Source organism: Musca autumnalis, unplaced genomic scaffold, assembly GCF_047663935.1.
Source record: "Musca autumnalis isolate F117 unplaced genomic scaffold, ASM4766393v1 scaffold_2, whole genome shotgun sequence".
Lineage (NCBI taxonomy): Eukaryota > Metazoa > Arthropoda > Insecta > Diptera > Muscidae > Musca > Musca autumnalis.
The window spans coordinates 135571606-135589266 of record NW_027411755.1 but is presented as its reverse complement, the minus strand read 5'-3'; positions in this window follow the sequence as shown (position 1 = coordinate 135589266).

The window sequence follows — 17661 nt, the reverse complement described above, 5'->3', positions numbered from 1 at the left end:
CATGTATTTTCAAATTTGTAGCTGACTTAATTAGCAACAATTATGTATTGTTCAGGTATTTTGAAGTTTTAAGCTATATTTTCTGCCCGAATAAGCTATAGTTTGGTATTTAGGGCTCCAAAAATTGTATATGTCTCTAAAAAATAAATTAAAACAAGTAAAAGGGGGCTATAGTCGGCCTATAGTCCACTTTCCCTGGGCACTTGTTTTCAGCGAAATTTATTTATATGATTGCGAACAAGGGAGATGTTCCTTCGGAAATAAAAACAAATTTAGGAAATATTTAAGTATCTGGGGATAGATATTAAATTCTGATAATTTATACATATATTTTCTTATTACAACCCAAAGGGAATTGTTAAATATTTGTTCAGCATAGCTCTTGGGCGCAGCATCCGATTTTGTGAACGCGAACAGATTTGAAACCCCGATTTTTTCTTAACCATTGTCCAAAAATCGCGGATGTGCTCGCAAAAAATTATTTTTTTTTAATGGAATTCTAAAAGAAATTTGAAATTTACCGTATACTTTATAAGATCTCCGAGGAATATTTTGATGTGTTACAAACGGAATGACAAATTTAAGTATACCCTCAATTTTCTCAAACTGTGAAGCCGTTCCGTAGCACCCAGGGCTTAAGCTGAAAAAACTTTATACGGTCGAATTTATTACCTACTCATCCCTTACATTTGTTAAACCGTACGGGTTTCTTCTTGTTTGGGCTGGTTACAGACACGACACTTTAACAATGTCGAAATGTTTAAATCTGATGCTGTTAGCTACCATGTTTTTAGAGACAGAATTTTCTGACTGTTAGTCCAAGTATATTCTCATTTCTATTATTGGCATTAAAATCGTTTAGCATAATTTAAATGTCATGTATAGGACCCGGACATATATACACACATACATATACGTTTTCTAAGGGCTCGTAAAAAGAGTCTTTGATCTGCTCGTCCTTGTTTTTGGTTGGGTCTGGTCGCAGATAAGACTGATGTTGAAGAATTTAGCTCTATCTAAATTCTAGAAACACTCGACTCCCAAAAATCCGCAACCAAACTGTTGCTTTATATAATGGTAGCTACTGTTGTCCTGCATGAGAGTAATATCACTCTTGTACTTTGTAAGCACATTTGCTAGTGCGTAAACTGCACATTCTGTGTAAATAGTCCGAATATTGGACGGTTTCTTTTTCCAGAATTTTTTTTTTCATTTGTGGTCGTCACTAACCTGACTCCTAACCCAAGATTTTGTCGTTCTTATTGGTGAACGTGCGGTTTGGTATCTTGATCCTCTAGGTGGTCCTATTTCCTTACTTTCTGAAGCTAGAGGGTTAATTTTTAACATACCATCAAGTGCATCCATTCCCATGAGACTACGTACTGATAGTAAGCTGTGTCCCAAGCCAAGGCTAATAACACACGGTTCAAAATACCCAGATATTTTACATTCAAAAAGAAAACTAATTGAATAGAATAATTATTATGATCACAACATGTGAACTCTTTGCCTTTATCTGGTGCTATAGGTAGTCATTCAAAAATTTTAAAAACATTCATGTAATGTTCGATTCTAACAACTCCCATTTTCTATATATGGGATGGCGATGATGACGAAAATAAAATAAAAAGTTTTTCAAATCAAAAATTAATGATTATTTCTCAAAACCTATCAGAAGAGAAAAATGAAAATTACTGCGGAACTTGATTACAATTTAGTAATATGTATTGAAAAACTAAAACGCGTGCCAAATTTAAACAACAATAAAAATGTCCTCGACAAAGGAACAATTCGAACAAAGGCGACCATAAAATGCGTAAAAACTACAAAAATAAATATTGAACTATTGAAGACCGGGTCACAATCCCACTGATACTGCTGAGTTTATGTATGTATTTGGCTTTGTATCATTTTTAAGAACACCAGTAATAACAATAACAATAAACATGACAAAAGCCTGAAACCATATAGAAGAAACAGAAGTGGTTCGAATAGAAAGGTTGGTCGTTTGGTCATTGATGAAATATTGATTTTATTTTTCTGTTTGGCAATAAACACAAACAGGACAATGATATGATTTAATGAAAGGGGGGATGGTAGATCATCAACATTTTTCATTATCTCCTTCTGAACTAGACAATTTTATGACATTCTGATAGATGTGTGTGTGTGTGTTTGTGCTTTGACCCAGGGGTCATCATTTTAGAATTGCAAAATTCATCTGTTTTTGCTTGGATCAAATGAATATCTTAATGTGGTAATGGTGGTGACATTGTCATTTACTTTGGGAGCGAGTATGGCAGTGGTCAGTCTAAACGAGGGCTTCTCTCCAAAAAGGTCAAATTGTCGAAATTGAAATATTACCCAATTTTATTGCTTTGCCCCCTCCCATGCAAACACATATACAAGAAACAATGCAAAGCCATTGAAAACTGAATGCTGTCACATTGAACCAGAAAAATTGACACATGGCCCAATGTCCAGACTGGGATATTTGTTGGTATGGTCATACTTAAAAATAGTTCTTGCTTTCACAACTAAATTTCTAATGAAAAACAAAATTTTATATTTTCAAATCATATAACAATGAGAAATTTTTAATACCAAATTCCCTCCCCCCTTTCCACTGCTTGACACTTTTAAGTACTTGGCTGGCAAACGTCGTGCTAGTGAGGGTGGTTTATGAAATTTGATCTGTTCATTTCATTTCATTGTTGTCCCTGTTTTGACTCAAATGACCCATATAACCAAAACTATTGTTGGATTACAACAACAGCAATTCTATTGAAATACAATAAGGCCACCGGTCTCCGACTCTATGACCAGCCAACTGAAAGGGATTCATAACACTTGAACTTATGTTTGTTTAACGATGGATGTGGAAAATACTTAAGGAAATCCCCTAAAACAGTGGCTAGAATTTCCAATAGTAAGTAGCTAAAAATAGCTTAAGAGCACGTGCTATTGTAGTGTAAACTTTGAATGGTTTCATTTTAAACTAAAAAGTCTAGTAAGGCTAAATTGTATGACAGGCGATATGACCTAACTAATCAATTGTCACAGTTCTTATGACATTGGTGAAAAAAGCAGGAGAATTCTATGCCATAATAAGGGGATGTGTGGAGAGTGAATGGAGAGGAGGCAAATGAGTATTGTCCCATATAATTTTAGTAACCTTTTCCAGAACTAATTTACGAGTAGAGAAAAATGTATTGTTTTTACATCAGATAGTCCATGCGGTCCTGATCAGTAAAACAGGCAACTTATAACCCTTCTGTAGCGGGCGGTAACCCTGAGTCTTAGTCAGGGTAGGGCTTCTGCTGACACCGAGTAGAGTCTGACAACGAACTCGATACCACAGTTGTTCCAGCGACTTTAGTTGCCGATAAACTGGCCTCTTTCCCAGTGGAAATTACTAATTCCTTGACACCAAAACAGTCGAAAGCACAGAAGGATAGTCCTTCTGTCGGCCTATCGGCCGTAGCCGATAAAACTAGCCTTCCGAGGGAGAGGATGAAACACCGACAAAATTTGTGGACGAAAAAACTCCCCTAGCTCTGAGATTCGGGTGGTGAGATTGTTAGAAAGGAAACCCTCTCACTTACCCAAGAGAAATCCTGATATTAATAAGCTTTCTCTAATCTTCATAACCGAAGAGGCCTAGCTAAGCTCGACACCCCAAAGGGCAATGATGGCCACACGATCAATTCAGCTTTCTTGACCTTAACACCCTCTTCAAAGGAGGGAAAAAGAGATGTATCAGCCACAGATAAAATCAGGGATGCAGAATTTTTGTAAGTCTGACGCGGCACTGGCCTCTGTACCATAACCAACACTTCTCTTTCAAATAGCTCGGTGAAGAGAGTCAACGAAAGAACCACACCACAAAGCCAAGAGACCCACCCCTAGCCAGGATTCCAAACCTTCTACCTCCTCTGCCTGCTATTAAAAGAAGTAGAGCCGGAAAGACACCATATCACAGTGGTCCCACTTGAATGGAAAGGAGTGCCAAAAATAGTTCTAATCGAACCACCGTCTCGAAATTTTTATCATAGGTTTATAACAAGGAAAAAAGGTAGAAACAAATTTTAGTGGATGTAGGTCCACATTTACGTATAGCCTCCATATAACTCTCGAACGAATCAGCCGATTCGGTCCGAAATTTAGCTTCCGTAATATTTTGTCCAAACTTAGCTTAAGATCGAAGATGGGTTATATCGGTCCACTCCTTCCGGTACCTCGCCCACAAAAGATCGAAAATTGTCGGAAAATTTGTGCGCACGATAACTCTTGAAAGTAGTAACCGATTTGGTCCTTACTTTGCACATCGTGCCAAACTTAGATTAGGTTCTAATATGGACTCAATCGGTCTACTACTGTGGGTACCTCCCACACAAAATTTCGAAAAAGTTCAGTTTAGGACCAGCTCTCGATTCGCTTTGATTTTTGTTGTAACAACTTGTATTCGCATCTGTCATAGTTCCCGAGAAAAAGCTATTTCGTTCTCAAAAATTTACAAAAATTGGCTATCTAAAAAAACTGCGAAAAAATTCGTCTTTAGTAGCACGCCACACTCGCACCTTCCAATATTTTGACCTAATTTTTTGGGTTTAGTATGTTTACTATCGAATCACATATATAAATTAACAATCAGTGAGGACAAAATTGGGGTTTCTGTAGGAAAATCGATTCCAGAGAAACTGTTCAACGTGGTCATAATGATCAGTGAAAAATCCCCTCAAACACTATATTGAGATGGATACACAACAATGGTCTTGGAGTGAACTCATCAAAGACAGAGCTGTTTACGAACAACAGGAAAGTCAAACCAGTCAACCTAGCTCACTTAAGAAGACATGTTCCTCCTATATTCATACAAGAATTCCATTGGAAATATTTGGAGACTAAGACCACATTGGATTTTCACGTCCTTAGTACGCCCAATCAATACGTATGGTTCTCCGGTGTGCACATTGGGCCCAATGGCAGGTTTCTGAGGCAAAAAGTCTAGTTTTGAAGTCATATATTTGTATAAATAAGTAACGGGATTAGATTCTTAACACTTTGAGCCACTTAGAAACAAAATCATTTCAACCTGGCAACGCTTCGTGGTCACATACCGAGCTGTCAAAGATATTGCATGTTACTTTGTAAAATTTTATAAAAATTTATCCAACGAAGAACAAATTTGTTTCGCTCGGCAATTAAAAACCGCTGATTTAATAAACAGTTTTTTTAATGGATAAAACGTGTAAAGGTATATAAATTAATATTCTGATTAAGAAATAAAAGAAGTTAGATTTGGTAAGGAATATTTGAAGTAGACTTGTGGTGTATTTTTTGTGTAGTTCGTATTGTAGTTTAAATAGTTTTTGGAATAAAACTCGCGGTATTGCGACGTATTGTCGAAACTATATGTATATATCTGATAGAAGGTAATAGTGAGTACTATATGTGTAAAAAAATTTCATGTCCGTATGGATCCGAATACTTATAAAAAATTACTTACAGATAGCGTGACACTTAAAAATGTGGATATTTTAATTTATTAGACTGGGTTGGGACTGGACGATGCTCAATATGACACAAGTCGCCAAATTTTATAGTAATCTTATCCGAGTTACACCAAGCATTGAAATCTTCAATATTCTAGATCTTTAAATTTAATAACTGGTACTACAAACACCTACTAAATTTCAAGATCTTAACCTGTAATTATAAAGTTTTCAAATAACGGACGCGATCGCGGTTTTCTACTTCCAAAACATAAATTAATGATAGAGGTCACAATTACTATTGTTTTGTATACCAATGCGTCTAATAATCTCTGAGATTTCGCGTTTGGCTAAAACTTGTTGTGGGGGAGGTCCCCCACCCCCTCCATTTTTCGGTATAAAAAGTACCTTACGATCTATTCTCAGACCTTATGAATCTACAAACAAAATTTTATCAAATTCGGTCCAGCCATTTCAGAAGATTTATATTTCGAACATCATGGTATACCTGAAAAGGTTTCTATATATATGTAGATATATATCTGAACCGATCAGAGCCAAATTTTCAGGACCTGATTCTAACCTGAACAGGATTTACCATATCAAATTTTAAGGCGATCGGATGCAAATTGTGACCTTTGTGGGGCTTAAAAATAAAATCGGATTAAATCGGATGAAACATATACATGAAAACTATATCTATATCTGAACCGATTCTTACCAAATTTTGCAGAAGTACTTTTATGCCCATTAAAAACATTGGAACGAAATTTGGTAGCTCTAGCTGCTTCCAGTGACTTGTTGCCTCAAAAACCTGTCATTGGGCCCAATGTGGTGTGGTAGAATACTTTGAAACAAGTAAAAAAGTGCCCGTCGGCTTTGCCGACAGATATATACCCTCAGCCAATGTGAAACGAAACTTTCACCTCCGGACAGATCGAATGTATTTAAGGTCTCTTCAGAATTTTGTGGCCCTTTTTGGACATTTGAACTTGCCGAAGAAAATGTGGATTAGGAATTAACTGCACTAAGACACAAATGTTGAACTTTTGTAGGGCAGGTACCCTTAGGGACGACCGATATGGGCCATTTTAGAAGTTAAACTAAATTTTGATAAAATATTAGGAGATCCAAAGTTTGGACCAAATTGTTCGCCCCATTCAAGTGATATCGTCCTATCATTTTAGTGACATTTATTAAATATTGGTGATAAATACCGAAAGTTGTGGACCGGTATTGCCCATGAAACTAACTTTGGATATAATATGACGAAGACCAAATGTTGGACCAAATCGGTTGAACAGTTCGAGAGTTATCGTGTTCTCCGACCGCCACATATGGTGACATAGGGGCTTTTTACACCTTTCGGGCTGTTTTCCCAAGAAATATGGACCTGCCCCTGAAAAAACTTTTACCGTCGTGATGGAGGTAGCGCATGCAAATCCCTTCAACAAAGATCAAAGATCCGAAATTTTGTGTGAGAGGTACCAGAGGGGTAGACAAATATAGTCCATATTCGAACCTGATCTATATCTGGTAGATATATAAGGATGTGCAAAGTATGGATTACATCGGTCATTCCCTTCAAGAGTTTTCGTGCGCAAAATTTTTCCGAACATTTTTGAAGTTCTGTGGGGGAGGTACCTGAAGGAGTGGACCGATATAGCCCATCTTCGAATTTAAACTATGTTTTGATAAAATATTACGAAGGCCAAATTTTGGACCGAATCGAAAGATCCGTTCGAGAGTTATCTTGCGCTCCAAGCACAACACAAGGTGTCATAGGGGCTTTTTGCACCTTTTCGGCCATTTTCTCAGGAAGTATAGACTTGCCCCTGATGAAACTTGTACCGTCGTATGAGGTGAAGTGAATACAAGTTGCTGCAACAAAAATCAAAGCGATTCGAGAGCAGGTCCCAAACTGAACTTATCCGAAATTTTGTGTGGGAGGTACCCGAATGAGTGGGCCGATTGAATCCATATTGGAACCTTATCTAAGTCTGGTTGAAATTTCACGACGTGAAAATTATGGACCAAATCGGTTACTCCCTTCAAGAGTAATCGTGCCCACACATTTTCCGAACATTTTGGAACTTTTGTGGAGGAGGTACCGGAAGGAGTGGACCGATATAGCCCATTTTCGAACTTAAACTAAGTTTGGACAAAATATTACGAAAACCAAAATTTGAAACGAATCGGTTCATCCGTTCGAGAGTTATCGTGCGCACCAGCCAGCCAGACAGACAGACAGACGGACGGACATTGCTAAATCAACTCCAAATTGTCTGAAACACATTTCGTCCAAACATACTGGGGGTCTAAAACCATTATTTCGATGAGGCACTTTTGCCCGTATGAAAGTGTATATACCCTTTCTAGCCTAAAGGCTGAGGGTATAAAAATCATCGTATATCAACAAACTGTGCCATGAAAAGCACTTCACAAACGGCCCACAATGTACTATTTGATCATCATCCATTGAATATTTTGTCACTGTTCACGACCCAGAGAATCCGAAACATGGGTGAACACAAGATCTAACTTTTGCCAAACTTAGCCATCAAGTCTGCTTCTTCTTACTATATATTATTGATCAGCATAAAATTCCGTCCGTCCGTCTGTTGAAATCAAAACATATCTCGCATCATTTAAGACAGAGCTTTATAATTTGGTACAGAAGTTTATATGACTCTTAGGATTTTTGGTATTCTAAATAGGTCACGTTTTAGTATAGCCCCCATAGAACGGTAATTCCCGGTTTTCGGTATTTTGAAGGTTAGCCTTATTTTCACACTGAAATGGTTGAAATAAAGCAAAAAACGTTTCCACAGATTTGTGTCAGTACCTCCCGATATGCGGAATTTTATAGTAGCCCCAATAGAACGGTATCGCCAGATTTTCATTATTCTGAAGGTTTTAGCCAAATATTCGAACTGAATTATCTTTACTCTATCATTCATTCATTCCCATTGGTCAGAAAACTCCATGAAAAATTTTTGACATAGGTTCAAATTTGCCTATGGCCCTCACATAACGGTATATCAAATTTGTTGCTATTAAGAGGATTTTAGCTTATTTTTCATACAAAAAAGAAGTAATTCGAGATTTAAGGTTCCAAGTGGTCAGCAAATTTCGCTAAGAAAAATTGGCGCCATAAATCAACATATTATTATCACCCCCATATCGCCATACTGAGGACTTCCGCCTTATTTTTCGACCAAAATAGCTCCACAATTATCTATTGTCTTCAACTTCATCATTTCAGCACTCTATTCTGATGAACAAAGTGGACCAAAAGGAATCCGAGTGAAGTAGTTGTGCACAACGTTAGCTACGCTTCCTTTACCCTAACCATAGGTCAGCTTTAAGATTTATGTATAGTTACCCTTTTCAGAACTTCCTTCAATAGACTTTGTAGTATTTAATGAACGTTGGTTATATGTCTTGATCCCTATGCCTTGATCCAAAACCGCTTAACATCACCGATACTATTTTTAGGACATGTTTTAAGTTCAGTAGTAATAAGGGCTCACCGAAGTTATATCCGAACGTAATAAATTATATTTAAAATGCGATCAAGTACATTTGGTACCATTGATGACAATTCTACTGCCACTCAATCGCACGCACACACACACACCTTCCACAACGATGTCATTAATCTTCAAAGTATTTCCAAAATTTTCTATTTATTGAAAATTTTAATTATCGAAAAAATTAATGTGCCATAACCGTATTGTAACCATAATGCGTAGGCCATAAATTATTTCAATGGCTGATGAAAATGAAAATTGAAGCATTGAACTAAACGGATGTCCAGACCCACGCACTGATAACATTATATAACCAGAAGTAGAAGCAGAAGACAAAACAATGAATAGAATGAAAGGAAAAACGATTAACAAATATTTAAAAATACTTAAAGCGAAATAATTATAACGATAAATATCAAATTTGAAAGACACACAAAAATTATGGACATATTTTCCAAATTTTCTTTTAAATCGAAATTGTATTGAAAACTCAAATCACCACCAATGAACCAAACACTCCACAAACACAAAGGATGCAAAGATTTTCGCATAATAGAGGCGGTCATCATTATAATGGTGCTGATGATGACCATAATGATGATCCTCTTATCCCCATTGATGATCAAACATTTGATAAACAAATGAATTTTTGTGAAAAGTGACACATACAAGGAAAGCAACAACAACCACATTTCACTTTTGTTTGCATGTTTGTTGGTATTTTTATTTAAAATCAGATAGCAAAGGTCTACTTTTAACAAATCGCAACAATTAACCTTAAGTAGTCTGACCTCTGTGATACGGCGATACGGGCTGTGTCCGTCCGTCTGTCTGCTCGTTGTCTATGGGACAACCATGATGTTGTTGGCATCTACAACAAACAAATCAATCGATGATATATGAATCCTATTTACATACTTGCAGTTGAATTTCCTTCAGTGTTACTGATGACTACATTGGCAGTAGGGGTGTTTGAGGTGATGGTGGTGGAACCAAAATGCATTTGAACCCATCGTGTGTGCGTGCAAGCGTGTGTCTGTGTGGCATGCCAACACATCCTCTTGAAAATATGTATGACCATTCTAAAATGAATAGTTATGGTTACAAATGATTGTCTCCGATACAGCCTGTCCCTATTTTTGTCTGTCCACTATATCTCAATGTCCCTGCATTTATCTGTGACTAAATAGGCGTGTTATTGTTGTTGTATGCATTTGATATGAAGTAATAAATTATTATATCATTTTCTTTCAGTTTCCAATATGCAAAGATATCCCATCCCCGTTCCTCCTCGACCACTTTATTGAAATTTTGTGCGTGTGTGTCGGAATACTTTGCATCATCATCGCCATCTATGAATTATATGTTGAATGATGCATATGTTTGCTGTCATTACGACAACTTTGGCATCTTTGGGCCTGCCTGCCTTCCTATCCAAAGTCGCATGCCGCACATACATATAAATTATGAAGTTCGGGTATTAGTGTATAAAATTGTCATTTTGTAAGGTTCATTATAAATTACAATTCCCAAATGGTTTTCATTTTCTCTAAATAAGAAGCTATGATTTAATGGCTGTTGTCTTTTGAAAAGAGAGGATTTATTGCAGGAAATTTATTACCAACAGAAGAGATGGAACACTTGAATATTTAATATGACTTCTATTATTCGTGTTATAGAGGGATTTTCTAATGTTCAAAGGGTAAATTTATTGATGTATGCATATGTCCTCTGTAATTCTAGCTTTTATGATGTTAAATATATATCTCGGATAGTTTGGGTTCATTGTGATCCTCAAGAAAATATAAAGGAAACCAATGGATAAGGAAACCGAGAGTAATACCTTACTTAACCACTTTTCATGGAAAAACTTTTATTACAGAGGATATCAGGATAAATGTGTATGTGTGGCTATAGCAGAAAGTGTTTTGGCCGTACTCATTATAGACTTACCCGTAACTGTATTCTATAATACCCCAGTTGAAACCAAGTGGCGACGTGAGACTCCGCCGCAGACCTCCTCAACAGCAGTTTCACACGCAGCACTTAACACAAGCCGTTGCTCTTCCAATGCACCATATTTTCAAGTTAATTGCAATGGACTCCGATGTGAGATCGAGTAGCCGAAAGGCTGTTGTAGGACATCAAAGGAGAGTGATGAGCTTATCCGAGCCAATCCTAATGATTCAAGAGTTAGGATGGTGACACTGGATATTAATAGATTGGTCGGTGAAGGCTAGATCATCTGAAGAGTTTCAAAATTGGTGCCGGAATTTATGAATTGTGGGCAACGGTATAGTCACTCTCGAACCCGGTAACGAAGGAAGATAGAACCTTAGTCACTCCTTCTTCAGCATAAATCTATTACAAACTAGCAGTCCCCGGTCCGCGTTGCTGGACGTCTTAATTAGTTTTGATGATAACTTTTTAAAGTCCATAAAAAGTAATCATCAAAACTTGACAATTGGAGGACAATCGGAAGAGTGATGCGAATACGAATAATTATATTTTTCACATAGCCTATCCTCTTCAAACGTCAACCTCACCCATTGTCTACTTGCGACTTGGTGTCATTTAACCTAACTCGTTGCACGGTAGAAATACCTGCATTAATACCAAAATATCTGTAATAGTCAACTTGAACTACTTGGGAATAGGGTCTACAGATATCTGCGTTGTTATGTCGGACAAGGCAGTAGGGACGGCAGTGGTGGCGCCCACAGGCTTCCAAGAAGTTTACGCTCGTGCTTAGACGTTGTTGAGTGCCAGGTTCTCTAAGCTCTTCCTTATGCTCACAAGCAAAGAAGAAATCCTAATGAATTTTGTCACCAAAAAACATGAAAGAAAGAACCGAAAGAAATTTAATTCTCCCAGGAGGTCACAGGCATATGCCAAATCCTCCCGCAACTGCGGAAAGCTCCACGTGTCTGGGAGGGAGCACTTCGTGTTCAGACAGTGTTTTAGAAACCTCTACAAACAAGAAAATAAAAGGACAATTTTTTTAGAAAAAAGAACCAAAATTGCTTGTTGGAACATAAGCACTCTATATGAAAGCGGAAAACTACAACAACTATCTAAAGAACGAGATAAACTGGGGATAAATATATTGGATATAAGTGAATGTCAGTGGAACGTCACTGGTACGTTTACAACACAGTGAGGGGAGAAAATTTTATAGCCCGGACACGAAGAAAATGATAACCACAGCGATGGAGTGGCAATCTTACTTAGCCGTTCGGCAATTGCCTCATTAATGAATGTGCGTATAATGACTGCTCATTTCCATTCCAAGATTAGAAATATCACGATTGTCCAAGTATACGCACCAACAGAAACATCAAAAATCGAAAGTAAGACAAAATTCTATAGCGAATTGGACCAGAGAATGGATAACTACCTCTACATGGACCCTAATCGAAGAAAGGACAAATTTAAAGGAATTAATAAATGATGAACCATGCCCTGCTCGGCGCATAGAACTGGAAAAACAATACCAAATAAAGAACAAAGACGTGAGGAGGGCTTGTAAAAAGGACAAACGTATGTACATAGTCGAGCTTGCGACGTTAGTCAATGACGCAGCAAATAATAGTGATACCAAAACAGTTTACAACTTACAAAGAAACTTATTGGAAAGAATGTTTCCTCAGACAGGTCAATAAAATCTAAAGATGGAACTCTCCTTTCGAAGCGATGATTAAATAATATGTATGATGGCGAAACCACTTCATGGAAACTCTGAACAACTATAATGATATCTCTCGTATCCTCGAACCAACAGCAGTGACTGTACCACCTATCCATATAAACACCAATTGTTTAGAGGTATCTGAAATTGAAAAAGCTATTAGGAAACTAAAAAATAATAAATGCCAGGTTATGATCGCCTGCTTCCAGATATATTAAAATTATGCCCCGACATTATGGCTCAAATATTCCATCCACTCATAAAAAAATCTGGGAAGAACAAAACTGCCAGAAGTGTGGTTATAGGGAATTATAAATAAAGTTCTAAAAAAAAGATATCTTTCTCAGTGTAAGAACTACAGAGGAATATCACTGTTATCAATACCATCAAAGTTTCTAACACTAATTCTCCTAAATAGGATAAGTGCAACAATCGAGCTAAACTTCGCATGCAGCAGGCAGGATTTCGGATTTTCGTCGCCTACACTAGTGTTTTCGACAGCGTTTACCGCCAAAAAATATGGTGTATTCTAAACTCGCTTGCCATCCCTATGAAATTGATCAATCTCATAAAATCGCAATACGAAGACTTTAAGTGCAGAGTTCTACAAAATGGACGCCTCTCAGAACCGTTCACTTCTATGTCGGGTGTAAGACAAGGCTGCTTACTTTCATCTATTCTTTCTCTGCTGGTCATCGACAAAGTCCTCACTGACACAATCGATAACAAAAATCGAGGAATTCAATGGACATTAACGAAAAATCTAGAGGACCAAGCAAACGGAGCTTTTAATCAACTGGAACTCTACAATAATATTGACGAATACAAAAATAAATATAGAAGGGTTGGCGTTTTTTATTTGGGATGATGTTTTTTAAAATAGTTAGGCTTAATCCCATAGTTGTTGTTTTAATATTTTATTAAAACAACTTTAATTTATTAGTGGGGTATAACACTTGGGTATAAAAAGTTTCTTGTTGAAAAACAAAAAACAAGGAAACTAGTGAATTTCTGTGGCGATATCTAAACTGTAGGCTTCCCTCCCTTATCCCTCGGTAAACATCGCCAATTTTTCCCACTAATAAATTACAGTTGTTTTAATAAATTATTAAAACAACGACTGTTTAAAAAAAATAAATATGTTCAAATTGAACGTTTTATCCGTACTACTTTACGGGTGCGGAAATTGGCTGACAACAGCAGCATTAAACTCAAAGCTACCGTCATTTACAAATCGATTTCTTCGATACATAATGAGAATATGGTGGCCAAATGTTATAAGCAATTCCGAACTTTACCAAAGGTGCAATACCGGTCCAATAACAATAATCATAAAAAGAACAAAATTGGAATGGATAGGGCATACGTTGAGAAAAAATAACGATGAACTATGGCGTCAATCCCGCGATTGGAATCCTCATGGTAGTAGGAAAAAAGGAAGACCTAAAAACTCCTGAAAAGAAGTCTTATGAAGGAGTTAGAATCCGCCGGAAAATCATGGAGTGAAATAAAAGCAATAGCGAATGACATATCATCCTGGAAGATGTTTGTAGAGACCCTATGCTCCTCAAGGAGTTAATGCTTGACAATTCAAAAATAGGTATTTTCTAACTCACTACTTCGGTCCATTGTCAAATCGAGGAGGATTTTAAATTTATCAATAGATTTTTTCTGTAACCTTTCTATTCTCTAACGGACTTTGTAGGATTTTTTTTCGCCAATTGATGCTGTTTAGGATTTATTATCGTCCATATCCCGTCTTATCCTAAAACGATCTAATTATAAAAGTTAAAAAAATGGTTAATTTGCAAGCCGATACACTCATAAGTGTAGCAAATATAGCGATTATAAAACAATAGGCCTATGAAAGTCGTCTACAAATATATAGCATTTTGGACCATGGGACATTCCTGAACATTTTCTGAAAATTGCGTGAAATTAGGTTCAGTAGTTTTGGAAAAACAATGTATTGAAAAGAGTGGACGTAGTCATAAGTTTTCAAGATATAACATATTTAAAAAAGTGGGCGTGGCCTGGTATTTTGGCTCCAAATAGGGTACACAAAACCCCATTGCCTTCCAAAAAGAAACCGATTAGTTTGGCTTATACATATAGAGTTTAAAAGAAAGGCGTGGGGAAGGTACCCCACCTCCTCCGACACGCCTAAAGCATACATAACAACGGCAAGCATGGAAACGGTTCAGTAGTATTGGAAATATAACATATTAAAAAAGCGGACTGGTCGGGTCTTTAGGCCCCAAAGAAGAGCCTAAATTGTAGATAAATACGTACATTTTTGAACCGATACATGCGTAATTTTTGCAAATATTGCGTTTTTTTTTTAATATCGCATAGGGGAAATTCCCCGCCCCCTCTGGAATTCAATAAAATATGTAGCCTGTTTCAGGCCAATTTCAGGAAAATCGGTTCAGAAGTTTTTGTAGAAAAGATTAAAATTTAAAAAAAGTGGGCGTGGTCAATTTTTTTTGCATAAAAACGTATGTTTGATTATGACGACTATTTAAAAAAACTATCCAAATCGGTCCAGCCGTTCTCAACTGATGTCATTACCAACGAATGACATTTGATTTTTATCTATATATCACCAATATTTTTGAAAATTTAACATAGCTGAAGCCAAGGTTTACCCTTTTAGAACACGCGACTCGTGATTGTATATTATACAAATTAAATACTTTTGGATAAAATGAAATGTTTTTGGACGTGGCAAAAAATATTGGCCTTAAAAGATAATTTGCGAGGAAGCTGTGGCTATATTTATGTTAAAAAATTGGTGAAAATGGGTTGAAGCCACCATGTCTTTTTTTGTTATCTCTCTATTTGTGAGTAAACCACACTTCTCTCGAGTTTCCTGTCAAAGTAAAAGCAGAAGCAAACTAAATAAGGATTATCTCACTAGTGTAGTACTTTTCAAAATTTCGTCTGCTTCTACCATTAAATGATGCTGACATTTTGAAGCCAGATTTACAGTGTTTTTTGAAATTTTCTTCTAATATTCATTGATATGAATATTGTGAATGTAGTCTGCACAGCTTCATAAAAAACTGCATCCAAATGCGAAAATTTTGTGTGAACAAATTTCTAAAAATCATATTTTTCGGGCCTAATTTTAACAATTGTTATTCGATTTCTTCGTACTTGATTGCACATTTTAGTTTTTTACGTTCCTGATCCAATAAATCATTCCCCGTGAAAATCCATCTGCTAAAACGCGAGTTACAAGAAATTCCAAAGTAGAAAAATCGTCTAAAATTGTTTTTGGAAATATCGCGTAGTTTGTCACGTTCTCTACGGTTCGTTTCCACTGCAATGAAAAAACTAGTACAGCATCTTCGTTTTAGCGGAAACAGAGATTTGAAAACTTCACTGTTAAGGGAGCTACATTCATTTTATCCGAAAAAATAGTGTGTGATGCTACATCCACGGTTCTTGATTGATCGCCTTGAAATAGATATATTTCGATATAGATTTTCATGGTGAACACTGAAATCGGATGCGGACAAAAATTGTATGCACTTTGCGCAAATTAGCGATATTTTATAGGTTTTTTAGTGCTTAGATGCAGCCGATGCTACATCTTAGCCTCCAAATTAAATTTCGAAAAATGTATTCAAATTAAAAGATATGGTCTTGCTGTACATGGAAATCACATGCGGACAAAATGATTTTGATAATTACGCGATTTACACGTATTTTAAAATTCATATAAATTAAAATGGGTTATTTGACCTCTGTTTCCATTTCAGTAGCTTTGACATATATCCTCATCAACCCAATTACCTTCCCTAATGGGAAAGCTTTAATATGAATATCAATAAAGCAAAATCCGTCTATTTTATTGGGAGATTTAAGCAAAATGAAGAAAGTATTCCTATAGATTTTTCCAATATTATCTACTACATAATTCATGTGAAAAAATATTTTGTCAAATAAAAAAATTCTTTTTTGTCCAAAATATGTGCTTATTTTGGCTGTAACATCAAAACTATAACACCAATATGTACGATTGTAGTCTCATTTGATTCGCCGTGAAGTTTTGATTCACAACAAATTTTTATGTAATTTTATGACCACTAAATGGGCCTTAATTTTGAAAAAAGTTGACTTATATTCAATAATTTATCAATTTTATGTACATTCCGCGAATTCTGTGTAACATTTTGCAGGTATTATGCAATCTACTCGCTGAAGTCACTTCGAGAGAACTTTTTTGTAACAATTGTGCTCATTAAAATAATTAGCGTTTTTATAATATTTTCTTTCTTAAAAAGCGAAATAAAAGCGCCATAACTTTTGTCCGCAACAACCAAAAATTGGCTCGCGACCAGATTCATACTGGGAATTTTTTTCTTAACCAACATATCAAAAATTGTTGATGTAGCGCAAAAAAAATTTATCCTTTTTTTCTGAAATGGAATATGAAATATTTGACAATATTCGTGATATATACAGTGTTGGTCACACAATTAGCACACCCCACTACTAACATTTATTTTGCCTAAAAAGACCTTCAAAAGTAGTTGTATTCAATAAAGTATTTGTACTAATATATTCTCAGTAGTATGCTTAAAGAATACAACGCAATACAGAAACTGAAACATAATTGTCAATTTGAATAACCTCCAAAAATGTAAAAAATGTCCTAAATTCACTGGACACGTAATTAGCACACATTAAAAGAATCACTAATATTGTGAATAGTTTCAATATTTTCGTCCATATTCAGTTTTAAATCCCTTTCGTTTGGGAATAAGATCCAGTCTGCTACTTATACTCTCCTCCAGTCTCCGAAATTTTAGTGTCAGAAGGGAATTATATGGGGTACAACTTGGGTCCCAAGGACTGATGGAAATGTCAGTTTTTTAGTGTTTGTTATCGATTTTTTCACATGTAACAAACTCATTGAGGCAAGTAGTTCATAGAA